Consider the following 12,513-nt stretch of genomic DNA (forward strand, 5'->3'; position numbering starts at 1 on the left):
TGAAAAGAGCTGCTGTTGCAAAACTCGAACTACGCGAGCAATCTCTAAATAATCTTATGTAGCGCTCATCTTACAAAATTAATTTGCACTAAATGTTTGCAAGAATTGAAACAATCAACAGTTTTCACATTTATTACTGAAAATGATCCTCAGCGAATGTCGTGCACAGTTTTAACATCAACTGTACCAAATGCAAAATCCGAGAGATCAGCGATTTTTACCATTGTTCGCGGTATGGTTTTTGCACCACGTTTATGCTTGTGTAAATTGAGAGTAATTGGGTTAAGCTCTAATTGGTCGTTCGGATCCCCAACTTGACGTGTCCTCTTTAAATGCAAGAGTATAAAAACTTCTTACACATACTAATAATTGCCTTTTCTCTTTTATCAAGTGCTCCATAGTAACTATCAAGGTTGGAGAGTGAGTTCTGTTGCGTCTTTGAAGTAGATGTAAGACTTAATTCGGTGATTAAGCTACGTGTTGGAAGCGTGCATTTCAAGCAAATATAAGACTCAGTTCGGTGACTAAGCTGTGTGAGAAAAGCTCAAGCAACCCAGACCACTGTAGACTCACCTCAAAAGTGAATCAAGGAGGAACAAGAAAGAGAGGACCATCGACAAGGGTTCTGACGTTAAAATCAGCAGCCTAATTATTTTCATCGCCACGAGTATTCTCGTGTAGGATTAAAATTATCCTTGCGGTCAGCCTTGTAAGATCTTGCGACTGCGTGCGCGCAAGCAGCGGCTAACCAACAATTAATAGAAGTAAGTTAAGTTAAGACACATTAAAAATTGTTAAAAACATTGTAAATGCGAACTCGAAAATTTGTAATTAATATTCTGGAAATTTCGAATATTTCCTGCTTTACTGAATTTAATAAATTATCAGATAAGACATAATTTAGTTGTTGATTAAATTTCCTTAAATAAAATAATTCAATTGTTAAATATATTTTCTAAACTCAAATAATTCCAAATCCAAAATTTCAGTTGATTAGAACAAAATTTTAGTTTTAATGAATAAATTGAACATTATACAAAAATAAACAGACTAACGTATGACATAGACCTTCACAAGGACGTAAGATAAAAAGATGAAATAAATACGCAGCTACTACATTTTATCAGACAGAAACTTATACAGTAGGTCAACGTCAGTTCGGCGTAGGAAATACTAACACCACTCCATTCATATCACACGGTGAAACCTAACACCACAACGCCGAGTCAACAATTTAAAAGGAAAGCATATTGTAAGTAAGAACTAATAAGGCCTTTGGGCCAATGGTTGCTTCCTGACGAACAAAAAAATTTAATGTATTTGTTTGTTGAACGAATCTACGAGTTCCGCCCTTCACTTAAAAGTACGGACGAAACACTAATCCATGCCATCGGTAGAAAAAAATATTTTTATTTATCTCAATATAATTTTAAAAACTGAGGTTTAATCTTTACTTCACTTTCCATAAATCAAGTGAACTGTTGGAGTATAACAACAATTTGTGATAACTATTATTTTCTCTTTTATAAATTTTTCTTAGGGTAGATACATAAAAATTTCAGCACTATTTATCTTTTTATTCCAGACGTTATTTTGACTTCCATTTGCTTTAAAAAGATTTTTGTTTTTTTTAAACTTTTTAAGGCATACAAAAAAAATTAAGTACTCAACTAAATTTAAAAATTGGAGGGTTTGCGGGCAGAGCATATTATATGGTTATTTATGAGTGTCATTACTGACACCCATCTCAACCCCTTTCTAAATAAGGTAAAATTCGATCGGTTTTTACCCTAATTTCAATGGGTTAATCTTTTTGTTATGCTTATTATTTTAATTATTAATTTTAGCTTCTATAGTGAATATTTTTTCATTATTGAATTGTAAAAAACATTAAATATAAAAACACTTGTGTTAATTAGTATTGCATGCTGTAAATATTTATTTCTAACCCATAACTGATTAGAATAAGACATTGTAAGAAAAGAATTTGTATGTTGGATAGCTGTTTTTACCTATTTTTTATTTAAAATTAGTAGAAAGTCAAGTGTATTCTGAAGTCAAGAAAAGTAAGAAATGTTTACAATGGGGAATAAAAGTAAAATTAAATAGTAAAATTAAATAGTACTTTCTAAGATAATTATACATGTATATAATATAAATTGCTTATAAATTTTTCATAGAGTATTACTTTTTTTAGATCCACTTATCTGTTTCAATAAAAATGCTCATTAAAAAATTATGGAGGTAGGAATTTATTTAATATTGATGGAAATATTTATAATAATAAAAATGTTTAATGTAATGAATGTCGGATAGTAATAAAACTTATAAAATATCACATTCATTAACAAAAATAACATCAGAAGATTATCATGAGTGAATGTGCTAGTTGTCAAAAAAATTTTCAAAGACAAACAAATTTGAATTGTCATTTGATTTCTTATTAGCAAAATGGAAATTTTATTTGTGAATGCGGAAAATCATTTTGTAAGACAGCTTACAAAGACATAAAAGAAATTAATTAAAAAATATTTATTGTTACTTTATATTGTAAAAAAAATAAATTGATTGTTAATAAAAGCACAATATAACCTATTTAAAAAAGATTTTTTTTTTGTTATTACATTTGAAAATTGCCATAGCTTTTGGTTCTAGTTATAAATTATTATTAAAAACCAATTAAAAACATTGAGGCTGGTATTGCTTTTGTGTGGGGGTACACTTCTCTAAAGGCCAGTGCTTCAATAGAGGATCAGTTTTAATCTTGCCACAAATTTCGCTTTTCTGTCACATCTTTTCATTATTTGTATGTTTGTCGAGGTTGCGGTTGGTACATGAAATTGACCAACTAGCACATTTTCCACACCTATATCTTCAGGAAAGTGTAATACAACAAAAATATGTTGCATCTTCGTGAATAATAAAGTTTCTTAATTCTGGCGTACTTTACGACTGGTTTTGTTTTCCAACCACCTTCGTGAATCTGCTTTTGGTCTAATAGCAATCGTAGATTATGGTGATGCTACATGGTCGGGTGGCACTACGGTCCACATGTACTAATTTTTGCAAGTATTTTACGATCAGCAAGTACAACTACAATTTTTTGATTTTTGTTACTTTTTGAATATTCTCATCTGTATTTAATACTAGAGATGATTAGGATCTTATACTGAGATGATAAAGTGAAGAAGAAAAAATATTTTGGACCTTTCTATTCGGATACAGTATATAATGAATAAAATAATTTTAAAAGTTTACCAAATTTTATCTCCTTGGATATTTTCTGAGATTAGGAACCAAGCACAAAAAGTCTCAAATTTGTAAAGAAGTATTCATTAAATTTACACTACTTTTGTTTCAAGTATTAAACTACTTTACTAAGTTTTTTGGATTTTTTTTTAATTTTAAAAAGCAAACTAAAAAATGAGATACTCGACTGATATTCAAAAAAAAAGGGGTTGGAGCGAAGAGCGTGCAGGGGGCGGAGCCCTACTAATATATATATTTGAATCTATAATCGAGATCTCTAAGAATTCGTTCATAGTAACTGGAGAACGGTTTTTGGTCATCTCGGCAATTTTAAGAAGTATGATAAATTACATAATTAAGTGTGAATATCGTTTTTGTATAATATACACGTAATTTGTACATAAGAAGTTTTAATAAATAAGTACGATAAAAAATTAAAACATACTTTTTTTTGTTAATGAAAGTTTCAAGTCATACAAATCTGCACAAATAGTTTCAAACAGAAATTTTAAAGAAGAACGAAAATTTTTAATGAACATTTTAATGGACACCCTACAACTCTAAGATATGTTTAATTCACCTCTAAGCTCAAAGCTATTGATACAGTAACTGAATTATATTTCTATAAACCGAACTTTTAGTAAGGCCCAAAAAGCCACATAAAATCGAAAAACGGATGAAGTGGGCTACGTAAAGGAGGGCAAGGAGAGGCAAAGTATGGCAAAGAAAAGTTAAAGAACTTTTAAAATGAGCAAAAATATGCATAAAATAATTAATTACTTTTTAATTTTCAATAAGGGGAACCGATAAGGGGTAACGGAAGGGAGTCTTGATGGCCCTTTTGTAACGATGTATGTATACATGTATGTACACACACGAGTGCACGCACGCGCATATGTGTGTGTGTGTATGTGTGTACATCAATATGGCTTAACCCACCTGCGCGATCTGCACTATCTCCCTTTTAATAAATTATGACTATAACTTTTTTTTATACAATAAAAAAAATCTGTTTGCTGAAAGTTACAAAAACTAACATTTGGAACGCAGAAAAACTTTACAAGTACAAAATAATTTTCTCACGTAAAAACGATCAACAAAAACAAAGGTAAATTAAATCACTAACATCGAAGTGCAGTGCTTAGACTTCCAAAAGGAATGACCAGTAGTAAGATTATTCATTTCCGATTAAACTTAAACAATGTTAAAAGTATTTTTTTAGAATTGGAGTCAGAAAAAAGAAAATTAAGAGAAGTAGATTTAATAATTCATGATGAGGCCTCCACTACTAAAAAAAAGGCTTCAGAAAAAAAAGATAGATTTTCAAGAGACATATGCAACTGGGAAATTAATTTTAAAAAAATAACAATAATCACAGGTGGAAACTTTTGTCAATTTTTATCAATCATACAAAATACTAATAAAAAAATGATTATCATAGAAACTATTAAAGCATCGTTTCTTTGGTCTCACTTTCAGATACTAAAATTTATCACTTACGTTTGATTAAAAGGTGAAGAATTTTCAAAACTATCATTGAAAGTTGGAAAAGAAGAAATCAAGACACTTAACGTTTATGTAAAATAGAAGAAAAAAAATTTTAATGAAAAAATTTTCATTGGAAGTAATAAGAGTTATTATTAAGAAATCCTTAGAAATCGTCAAATTTTAAGTTAGATGTTGCATAAATTATGATGTAAACAAAGATTAATTGAATGCTGTAAATAAATCTTGTGACGATCCTAACGGATAACGAACAGTGGGTTGCTTTTCTCATGTAGCGGCTCTTGTTTATTATCTACTTTGTGGGACGTATTTATCTTAAATTGTCAGACCTGCGAGAATTCTATTAAATCTGTTTTACAAAGACAATGTTTGTCCACTGATTGATAAAGAGAGGAATGACGATTACAGACATTCCTAGATTTAGCTCACTGTACTGTTATTATTTAAATAAATTAATGTGTATTATTTCAATTCTGCCTCTTATTGTGATAAATACTTTAAAAGACTTAAGTTTTGTTCAAATAGTTTTCTAGGCGAATGAACTGAAAAAAAAAATTTTTATTTTATCATGAATAAATGAGGTAAAATGCATTAATTATTTTCTTATGATATTAAATATCCATATCCATATATCTTTGAGTTTACTTGTTATAATTATAATTTTATTATGGAATTTGGATATTCCCCTCATCTTAAATAATCTCAAGTTAAGAATTCAAAAACTAAATACGAACAAAAGTAACAATAAATTTAAGAATTTTCAAGTATTGCACTTTAATAAAAAGTCAAAAAATTTTTAAAACATCGATTTTGACATGAATAATACGAAACAATATGATAAAAACTACGTATAAAAGCTGAAATCGTGTTAAAGTTTCAAAAAGGATAATATTGATTGTAAAATAATCAAAAACAACCCGAGGCAAAAATCGTAATAATACCAGTATTTTTCAAAAAATGGGAATGGGGATACTCGTCATTTTATGGATGCGTAGGGCCACTGGTGATGACTACAATGATTCTTATTATTTTGTTGTAATAACTTGACATTTTAAAGAGAAAGCTCACTTGTCTTGTAGTTATATTTATTTATTCAATAATTCCACATTATACCATACATAATACTTACAAAAAAACGGTCGACGTGCTTTAGCTGTATACTTACGAAAATTATGGAAAAAAGTCCTTATATGATTGGTTTAAAAATTTATAATAAAAACAATACATTAATTTCTTTTAAATTCATGAGTATAAAAATAGTAAATGCGTTTAGGATGGCATGGAAAAATAGATAAAATTCATACTGTAATACAACTAAAAGAAGTTATTTTACAATTGAAAGTAAACCCTGACCTATTTGCTTCAAGCTGATGCAAAGATTGCGTTCTCTACAACTGATTGCGTCCTCTACAATGTGATAAACTTGAAACACTTAGATTTTTAAGTCAAGTAGTAGAATATAATCGTTCGGTATGGCATAGTTAATATGGCAGTTCAAAGTAGTAAGCACAATTAAAAAACAGCACTTTCACTTTATTCACATGTTTACAATGTAACTGATAGCACCCACCCATGGTTCTGAAGAGAGTGAAAAACAGTTTATTGAAGATAATTGTTAATTAAGCATGCTGGCTAAAAAAATTGTAGATACTTTTTTTTAATTCCCTCGGCTTGGATTTAAAACGAAAAAGCAAAATAGCATAATGAGTAGAAATTAATAAACTATTTTAGGTTATACGGAATTCAAAAAAGCAGATAAAACAAATCAGGAAATGACATTTTTTTGACAACCTCCTCAACATGGGTTTAAGATTAGGGAGCACGAAGAGTAGAAAACAATAAGCCATGTAACATCATTAAAAATTAACAGTATTTCTTCTAAACAACATTTGCTTTTCAAAATAACGAGGTACTCAAAATTATAGGTGTAATAAAAAAAAAGGAAGTTAAAATGTACTATTTATTATAAAAATAAGATTCTACACATATTTCCGCAATATCTCACTTACACCCTTAGGAACAGTTGACTGTGCAAGGACTCAATCATTGTAACAACAATATCATTAGAAAAAGAAATTGAAAGTAAAGAAAATAATGTAACAATAATGGCAATATCTTACTATGTATAAACATATACACAGGATAATCAGATGTACCGCATCCATTATAAAGGAATAAGACGACCCACAGTGGGAGATTCGTGTTTTTTTTAATATACAGAGTTTGTCTAGAAAGTAATAGGACTGATTTTTTTCCACCATGGCTGTACTTTACAGCGTGCGCCCACCGTCTGTATTCGGTAAAAGGGCGTTCCTAGCTAACTAACTAGGGCTGGTCAGTTATCTCCAAGCACCTGGAAAATCAGGACAGGCATTTTACTGCGACGTGTTTCTGTGAGTGATACAAGCCAAAAATGCAGCGTTCGTTAAAGCAGAGGCACGCAATTAAATTCTGTGTGAAACTCGATAAATCTGCGACAGAGACGTTTGATATGATGAAGCAGGTTAACTTAGATGTTGCTTTAGCAAAAAGTAGTGGTACCGGGCCTTTTTGAAGGGCCGAAAAGAGGTCACCGATAAAGACCGTGCTGGGAGACCTTCGACTTTGACAAACACCAGCAATGTGTATCATGTGCGCAAAGTTTTGAACTTGGACCGTCGACTGAGTATTTGTTTAATAGCCCAGATGTTGAATTTACCAACATCTGTGGTTAATAACATTGTCACGGAGCATTTGTGACTAAAAGTTGCACCACGACAACGCCCCAGCTCACTCCGCTTTCCTTGTAAATAGCTACGTGACTAAGACCGGTATCCCAACGCTTTTGCAGCTGACCTTCAGCCCAGATATGATCCCTGGATTTTTTTTGTTTCCTCGCTTGAAAAAGGCGATAAAAGACAAAGATTTTGAGACGACAGAGGGGATTAAAGCAACATGCACAACGGCTCTAAAATCTGTTTCAAAAAATGCCTTCCATGACGCCTTCAATGCTTCGAAATCACGCTGGCAGCAGTGCAACGATGCAAAAGGAGCTTATTTTGAAAGTTTTTAAATAATTATAACGATTGGCTCAATACATTTTTTTAAATCGGCTCAGTCCTATTATCTTCCAGACAAACCCTGTATAGTTCCGAAACAAAAAAAGGTATGAAAAAATTGTGTAATTTTTATTAAAAAATAAATTTTTTGTAAAAAATTCCTTAGAGTTTACTTTTAAACTATTTTAAATAATAAAAAATAATGAAAAAACGCTTTTCAAGGTATATTTGTAGTTTGGAGAACAATAGTTGTACCTAAAGAAATGAAAAAAATTAAAACTTTATCCAACGACAAAAAATAAGTTACTTTAGGAGTATTTTTTTTTTGTTAACACTTTAAAAATGTGCAAATTGAGTGAAAGTCTTTTTTTCAATTTAGTTGACTACTTTAAAACACCATATTAGCCTCGCTGTATAAGAAGATCATTCTCTGCCCCTGGCAATTAAAACTAGATGTTCTAAGCTAAATTTTACGATCTCAAATCATTAAAAAACCTCAACAAATTTTGGACTGCATAGGATTTTATATCCACAAAGAATGCCCCACACATATTGTTGGGTACACGGTTTAAAAAATTTAGTGAAACGTACGAGATGTTGCTCGATAAAAAATGTTGCTGTGCGTTGCTTTAATTTAAAAAAAAGGAGTTTAGTCGAGATTGTAATTTCGAGCTAATTACTTCTGGTCACTTTTCCTAATAAAGCTTAGTTTTGTTTAGTAAAGTAACGTGTTTTAATTGTTATTGATAAGCATAACAATTAGTAATGAGGGCTTGTCAGGAATACGAATGTCAAAAGTTTCGAGGTTGAAGAAGTCCTGCATCAGATACACGCCTAATGGAAGAGACTAAAGTAACAGCTGAAAGAATCTAAACAGTGGTGTCTGAAATCAAAACACCAGCTTAAAAATACAAGGTCAGTAGTAAAAAATCTAGATAAAATGATAGTGAAATTCTAAATTGAATTAGTTGAGCTGCAGAAAAAGCGTGAAGATTTGCAGGTTTAGCTTGACGACGTGCGGCAGAAAATGAAGGACACACAACGCAAACAACAGGAGATTTCTGAGAGGACACTCTAGTGGTTGAAGTCAAGTCTTTCTGATGCTCGCGAGATGATTGTGGGTGTACAGACTCAGCAGAATACACTTTTAGCCGAATGTGACTCCCTCTCAAACGACAGATAGTTACGACAGAGGAAAAATACGACTTTTCAATGTCAACAAATCTATAGCATAAGCCAGATGAGTACTGCAAAAATATTATGCTACAACCACCACAATCGTCACAACCTTTACAGACATCACAGTCAACACAACCCTTATCGACTTGCATCTTTTCGGCAATCTCTTTTAAATGGTTTGGTGACAGGCTTACTATCACCTTTTAATGCTTAGGGGGAAATTTATGTCGCTAGTTTTTTTTTTTTTTTTTTTTTTTTTTTTACCGGGTTACCCCAACAGCGTACTAGCCTAGTCGCTGGGGTCACCCCCTCACCACCTATGTGAAGGGGTATATTGCTGCACCCATTGACAACCCTTTTATTGATGTTATATCTAACCTATGGGCACAGTACGAGTATCTCCAGTAAAACACCTTGATAGTTCAGCTGACACTCTCTGCACCAATCGTGCATCGAGTCCACTCGCCACTATGTAGTCCTTCCCCGGAGAGGACTTCATATTTCAGGACGTCCACTCCTCGCCAGTTAAGCCAGCGCTCTCTGTTGAAGCATCGGATCCAGGCTTATTAGCATCCCCGGAGGGACCCCATGTTTCAGGGAGCACTCCTCGCCAGTAAGGCCGGCGATCCCTGCCTGGCGCATCGGATCCACTAACTCCTACCTATAGTCCTAACACTGTTTCGAATTCACCCAGGCCCGAAGACCTGTGGGAAAAGGAAAAAATCCTGGAATTACTCTGAAGGAAAATTTCACGGAAAAACCCGCCTCAAAACAGCCGGGGTTGCATAGGAACTTTTTCTGATGAAAACAGTTTTTGAAAAAATCTGCATTCACAGGGAATCGAACGCACGACCCCTACAACAGCGTTGAATTAGTAACAAGCACGCTTACTACTGAGCCAATGTCGCTCTTTTAACTATGACGATAGTTATCCGTTTAAAGATTTCTACAGTCAGTTTAGTCTGATCACCGAGTTAAATGGTTAGAATAACAGAAAAATGGGTGCTCCGATTTCTTGTTCACGTGTGTAGGCGAGATTGGTGCTTGATAATTTGTCAGAGTCAGAGGGACATTTAAGTTCAACTTCCAAACGTAAGGTTTGTTTTGGGGAAAAATATTTGACAGCGACGAACTACAGAGTAGAAAACACAAGTTTTATGAAAATTTTTTAAGTTCAGCTGCTGATTTACAAAAGCTTGTTTCAGTAGTTTACTCTAGGCATCCGTTTACTACTCAAAATAAAATTGGTTTTTCACGATTTATAATTTTACTTGTAGACAACTCTGTTAGGGAAGTGCTTTAATAAGAAAGAATTTAATCTTCAAGAGTTGCACTTTAACGGGCAACTGAGATTGAGGCAATTTTTGAAAAATATAGGAAACTTCAAGGATCTAATGTTGTTGCAGTATCATACGGATGCAGTGCAGTCGAATTACGATTCAGGCATAAGTCAGGAAAGGAAAGCCTTGAATGTCACCAATGTTCAGTGCTAAAATTGCGGAAAGAAAGGCTATGTGAAGTACAATTGTCCTTAACTGCATGCGTTCAATCAGCAGGAATACCAAGTATTGTTGAGCTTCCAGGGGCGAAATTAATAGTAAGCAAGCCAGCTCCTTGAAATTTAGACTTGGATAACAGACGGATTATTGGCAATCCAGTAAATTAATGTTCAAATGTATATTAAATAACAAAATTTGTAATTTTATACTATATTCTGGTTATAAAGTAACTATTTTTTAGATTCTGGTATAACGTAACTATTTTTAATATAAAATTTGTACATTCAGTGGATATTTAAATTACAATTAGTTCTGCTACACTGAAGTACCCAACAGGTGAGAATGTTCCAGTAAAGTTAACGGTTGAAGCATTTGTAGTTCTAGGAGAACACAAAGTTGAAATGTTTGTGTATATAGTGGATATAGTTGATGATTGTATCCTCGGAAGTGATTTCTATTATAAGATAAATTTAACAGAAAAAATTAATAGTCTGATACCTGAGAAAATAGATTTGCATAATAAGGATGATGCCCTTGTTGGACGGATTATAAATCCATAAGACATCGTTTTAGTCAATTTATAGGGTATTTTTTAGCAAAGTTCTGAAAAACTGGATTATCACCGGAAATCAAGTGTGAGGATTTACTAATTGAATACACAAAAAGTTTAAAAAATGACAATGTCGTAGGAAAATGTAATTTGTTTGAGCATGAGATACACTTGAAGAAAGGAACAAGACCAATTAGACAGCCATTGAAAAGAGTAAGAGTAAAAAAAAAAAAAATGATACACTGATAAAAGAAATGAAGGAACAAAGAGATATTGAGAAAATCATCAAGTTCCTGGTGTTTTCCAGTCATCTTCAAGAAAAAGAGAGATGGTTCTACAAGATTTTGTGTTGACTTCAAAAAAGTAAATGTAACAACGATTAAAGATTCGTATCCTTTACCACGATCTAATGTTATATTAGATAAATTGTTAGGAAAATCGTGGTTCTCTATATTTGATTTGAAGAGCGGCTACTGGCAAGTCAAAATTGAGAATGAAGATAGAGAAATTACAGCTTTCTCTGTTGGACAGGGATTGTAACAATTTAAAGTCATGCTATTTGGATTATGTAATGCACCAGTGACTTCCAAACGACTTATAAAAAAAGTACTTCTACATCTTCAGAGATTGTTGTACAAAATCTGTTTAGTTTATTTGGATAGCATCATAGTTTTAGCAGATTTGTTTAAATAAATGTAAGTAAATTTGGGAAAGGTATTTTTTCGATTTAAGAAGCTAATCTTTGAATAAGTAAAAAGAATAACTTCTTCAAAAGAGATATTTAATTTCTTAATCATATCGTATCAAAAGAAAGAAATAAGACATATCCAAAAAAAATAAAGAATGTTTTGGAATGGCCGATTCTAAGAACAAAAAAAAAATGTTCGTCGGTTTTTAGGATTTTGCTCATACTGTAGATGATTTATCAAAGGCTTTGCAAATAATGCTAGACCTATTCATAGTTTGACATTAATAATTGAGAGGTTAAAATAATCTTTAAAAAGTCAGAGAGCAATTTTAAAATTAGGGCGCTCTCATATCTCTTCCTATTTTAGCTTTTCCTAGGTTAGATTGTGCATTTACCGCAGATACTGACGTATCAGATCATGGCATTGGTTCAGTTTTATCTCAGATTTAAAAAGGTAAGGAAAGGGTTGTAAAGAGCTTGATGGCTAGCTAGCTAGATGGGTTGAATAAGGAGGTCAGTACAAGTTCAAGATTTTTTAAAGGAGAGGAAAAATGCACCGTAATGCAGATGGATTATCCAGACGACCATGTGACGATAAATCCTGTAAGTACTGCTATCGGATTTAAAAAAGTTTGAATCAGAGAATGAGACAATAGGTTGAATCGTTTATGTTGAAGAAACAGAATAAGACTGGCAAAAGCATTAGATAGAAGACAAGGCAATAAAAATAATTACTTACAATAAAAAGACTAACTCTCAACCCGATTGGTAATAAATTGCATCGAAAGACAAATCCACAAAAGT

This window comes from Copidosoma floridanum, unplaced genomic scaffold (genome assembly GCF_036245765.1).
Source record: "Copidosoma floridanum isolate Cflo_tuat_1 unplaced genomic scaffold, Cflo_Japanese_pri ptg000020l, whole genome shotgun sequence".
Lineage (NCBI taxonomy): Eukaryota > Metazoa > Arthropoda > Insecta > Hymenoptera > Encyrtidae > Copidosoma > Copidosoma floridanum.